The following is a 5,105-nucleotide window of genomic DNA, read 5'->3' as shown; positions in this document are numbered from 1 at the left end:
TTTGATAAAAGCTTAGTATTAATGCGCACTGTCAACCGTCAGCAGCAGCTTTCCTCTAACAAAACGAAGCGATGCCTGTGATGCGCAGCGACCGCTGCTCCTCCTGATGACTTCTCCTCAGTTTATCTCTCCATCAGTGTAGCAGGTGAAGCTTTGTCCCGGGAAGCGAGGGATTCAAACACTCGAGGTCAAGGTGCGCTAATAATCCCAGCAGCTGTGTTACTAGGATTAAGCAAGGCCAAGGCCATCGCTCTGACCACGTAAAACAGGTGTTGCCATGACAATGACCTGCGGGGAAAAAAAGTAGAGCAAGTGCAGTAGCTGCTAGAGTAGAGGACAGTCTTTGATCCCGGCAGAGAAACGAAAGTTTGATGTCAGCAATCGGCCCGGATGTTGAAACGTCTCCTTTTTGGTGTATGACACTCAGAACTAAAGACTGTGGGTCTCTACGTCTTTCAAAGAGCTATAGAGCGGGACACGAACAAGTCCTCAGCCCGGAGTAAAGGCTGCTGGACATCTCGTCCAAGTGTTTTATGAATGGGTTTTTGGCTGAATGACTGAAACAGGGTCTGTGGTTAACACGAGCTTAAGGTGGTTCAGCGTTCTTTTTCCTATGGCTTAAAGTGCGTCAGTAAATACAGCCGCTTTGTATGCTTCTTAAAAAACGGCCACAGACACTGAACATCATGCGAAACAGGAAGAAGGTGGTACTCACGTGAGTGCTAGCGCTGCGCTGTTCATGGTTGGATTTACGCTTGAGAAATCATAGAAGTTGTCTTCATAATCTTGCTTCACTCCCTTCTAGGATGTTGTGGTGATTTGATTTTCTGCGCCACAGAAACGATCTAGTGAGTTGTGTGCCGTCTGCCTTCCGCTGTGCCATCGCAGAAACATTGAATCAGCATTTAGTCATGCTCTTGATTTGCAAGAGAGCAAACAGAAGTGTTGCAAGGGCTTCACTGCACCAGTCTGCGCTTCCCCGGGCAGCTTAGAGACATGACGTGTTAAGATTCCCACGTTTGCCACCATCAAACATACACATGCTTCTAAAAACTAATAATCCAAATAATAATAATAATATTCATAATAATAATAAATGTCATTTTCATACAAAAGCTGCAGTTCAAAGAGCCCCACAATAAAGACAAAAAATCAAAAGCTTGTTAACAGAACGTTAAAATCCTGTTAAGGAGAATATTTAACAAAACAAAACCAGAATAAAAATTATGATTCAAATGTAAGAAACAACAATAAAGGGGGGGGGGGGCACAGAATTACAGGGTATGTTCAAAGTGCAGAACTGGATAAAGGCTGAAATGAGGGGATACGTTTTACATTTGCTTTTGAAAGTTTCTCATGAGCTGGTTCCCCTGATACCTCCTGGCGTGACCTCGCGCGGTTCTGGGCTGTGATTTACTGTCGTATCTGATCTGTCACGAGCTCATCTGAAAAAATAGAATCACTGAAATGCGGAGGTTCAAGTGGTCAAGATAAAGTAAATCCACCAAAGACAATTGTAGATTTTCACCCCCCCCCAAAAAAAAACCCTATAATTAAAATAAAAATATTAAAAACAACAATTACGTTTCTGAGGCTACAATTATTTGCTTTGATTTTGAATGACTTTTGTCGAAATGCCTGACCAGCTAGGATAGGTAAGAAAAGACAAATTTCTCAATCTGAACCTCGAAGATGGGCTCTCTCTCTCTCTCTCTCTCTCTCACACACACACACACACACACACACACACACACCAGCCGCTGTGCCAGCCGCTCTCTCCTGTGGTTTGACTGATGTGGTGCTGTGGCCCCGCGGCCCCTGGAGAGCGCTAATTGAATTGGTTTCCAGAGAATACTAAGGGGCCTTAATGTTGAGATAACTGATACTCAAACAAGGAGTGATCATTGACAGCATGTGTTTCTGCTCTGTAATAAACATGTCACAGCAACACAAGGAGCCAGTTGGCTCTGAATTAATTCCTCCCCCTGCTCTCCACGCACACACATGGAAGTCTGTACTGCATTTGTGAGGACCCTCTCCTTCAGCATTAAAGGACGGGTGTGTTGGCGACTCTAGCGACGTCTCGCGGTGCAACCCATCACTTCCCAAACACTCAAGAAAACCTACAGCAGCCTGCAGGCAATTTCAGATATTACCAATTTTTTTTTCAGTCTGGAAAACACAACAATTTAGCAGCGCCCGAAACCACGTATAGACATTTAGAGCAAACTTGGCACCAAAAACGTGACCACTCTGGAACCGTAGGCTTGAACTAAAATGTTGGGATCAGATGGACCGGACATGGAACAGACTCCAACTGATACTTCGAGGAGGTGACTTGAGCTCACAAGGAGGGTTTTTTCTTCTTCTCCACACTCCGTTATTTCTTTGCAAGTCCAGAATGCAGAAAGAGCCAATCACATATATTTAGCTAGATGCTAATAGCAACTGACAGCTATCAACAAAGTATCACACACTAGAGTGCAACATCCAGCACAATCCAAGTCTTCTTTATCCACCCACATGTTCAGTAATCCGCAAACACTGCAGCTTTGCTGCTGTTAGCTATCAAAAGCTGTTAGCTTACATCTGAGTGTGTACGTCGCTGGCTCTCTCTGCACTCTGGGGTCACAGAGATGTAACGCAGGATGTACGGACTTCTTTGTGAGCTCAGGAGACCTTTTCAGGACCAAGTATTTTTTAAAGCTTTGTGTGATTTTCAAGAGAAATTACACACCAGCAGGCAAGTTGATGGCATTTCGACTTTTCGATTGGCTGAATCTCGAAAGAAAGCAGAAGATGCCAGTGAGGAGAGCTGAGATGCTGGATGACCTCTGTCAGGGATGCCAACATCATCAAAGTCGATCAATCCATCATTTTATCCATCATAAACACGTCTGTGTACACTCACATTAACCCACAAAAAGTTTCAAAATCATATGTTTCACCATTTTGCCATTTTGTAATTACTAACTGTTGTATTTCATGACTGAATAAAATATACACACAGCCATTCAGGGTCAAACACACACACACACACACACACACACACACACACACACTCACACTCACACACACACACACACACACACACACACACACACACACACACACACACACAACTGTCTTCCCACTGTTCCTTGGTTACTTTGGCATCAACGGTTCAGACCAGGAGCCTCCTCCTCCCCCCTGCCTCCTCAGCTCTTGCAGCCATCTGGGAGATGTTATTCTGTCGTCTCTCTCTGGCAGACAGTCGCATCAGAGACTGTGCTCTCGAGGGTTGATCTTATAAACACCGGCTCGCACTGTCTCACATCTGACAGGACACACAAAAACATGCATGTGCTATTTGGCGTTGAATAAATCATAAACGTACTTCTGCACACGTTATTGCCCGCACAGTTCATATTCTGGAAATTATGTTGCAATCCATCCCTCCATCTTCTCCCTCTTCTCCTGTTGAGGGTGGGGGGGGGGGGGTGGAGCCTATCCCAGCAGCCTTCCCCCTGGACAGGTCACCAGTCCATGGCAGGGCCAACACATAGAGACAGACAACCATTGGCTCTCCCAGCCACGCCTACGGTCAATTTAGAGTCTGGATTAACCTGGTCCCTCTTGATGTCTTTGGACTGTGGAGGAAGCTGGAGTACCAGAGAGAACCCAGCAGGAACAGGGAGAACATGGAGACTCACCCAGAAAGACCCCGTGCTGCAGCCGGGGCTCCACCCACAACCTTCTTGCTGGGGGGCCACCGTGAGGACCCCTGCTCCACCGGGCCACCAATGTTGCAATTAAATCACAAAAATCACTCATGTGCATTACAGTGATACTTCATCCAAAAAGTGCTTTTTAACTTTCAGGCCCTCACAAATTTGTTTCTTGAGTTTATTAGGATGCTTGTTTCTCCCTCCTGATTTACTTCCTTGTGATTCCAGAATGCAGAAAGAGCTGCACGCATCCTATGGAGTCACACAGACATAACGCAGGAGAGGAAAATGCATTTGAAAGGCAAAGTACACCAAAGCTGAATTTGCCAGTGATGACCAGTCCACAGGCGTAATCTGGAAGGGTTAGCTGGAGCGTGATCAAGTATCTACTTTTTATAAAGGGAATCCACAAATCTACAGTAACCCTGATTTAAAAGCAGTCAGCCAAATCTGGAAATTAAACATTTGAAGTGGGTTCATTTGGGAGTAGGCACTATTTTTGTTGCTGTTGCTCAAATTCCTAACAGCACAAAGTTAAGATCATTGACCTCCAGCAACCCAGTCTCTGACCCTGCCAGCAGCCATTGAACCCCAGGCCTGTGCCATGCTGTGTTTGGTTTAAAAACAAGTTCCTGCAGTGTAACCACACGCTGGGCTAACAGTTTTCAATTGCTCGTCCTTCATCGTGGACCCCTACAGCTGCACCTCAGCCTTTCTGACAGCCACGATGACAACTCAGCCTCAGTTATTGTATTTCGGCACGGCCCGGCAGCAATGAATCAGCCGGGAGTTTGAGAAAACACTGCCATAAGAGCGGTGAGGAGCCGGGGGTTCCTGGTGGGTTAGAAACTGGGGTGGATGCTGAGAGATGTGGCATGCAGAGACCCTGCATACGTCCACATGTGCTGGTGGTCTTCAGGCGTAGTTTGCAGAGGCGAAATAGGGAAGGCACGAACGCACGGCGTTCCAACAACAACCACTGTAGGGCCGCACCACAATAAGCTTTCTGTCAAAGGGGGGAGTGGGCCGAGAGAAAGCCTGCTGGAACGAGGCAACAAAGCGGCTAGTCAGCTAAGTATTAACCAGCCGCAATTAATGAACCATTAAAGTGTCACGAGTTTTGGAAACGAATATATTTAAATTCAGACTCTGTTGTAGTTGTTTTCATTGTAGTAGCGATTTGACTGCCCCTGATTTTTATGAAGAAATTGAACTCATCAGTTCAAGTTAGTCCATGTGATGGTGCAGAGATGCTCTTCAGCTTCAGACCTCAGCCACGGGTCTGTGACGTGTACGTCCGGATTTATCAAACATTCAATACGACTGTGCAAAGCAGGCCCAGTTAAGCATCTGCTTAAGCATCTGAGGAAAAGTCAATAAAAAATAGTTGACAATGGA

The sequence above is a fragment of the Aulostomus chinensis genome, chromosome 11, assembly GCF_037954235.1.
Source record: "Aulostomus chinensis isolate RoL2024-O1b breed Wild chromosome 11, RoL_Achi_v1.0, whole genome shotgun sequence".
NCBI lineage: Eukaryota > Metazoa > Chordata > Actinopteri > Syngnathiformes > Aulostomidae > Aulostomus > Aulostomus chinensis.
The sequence above is the reverse complement of the archived record's forward strand: the minus strand, read 5'-3'. Positions refer to the sequence as shown.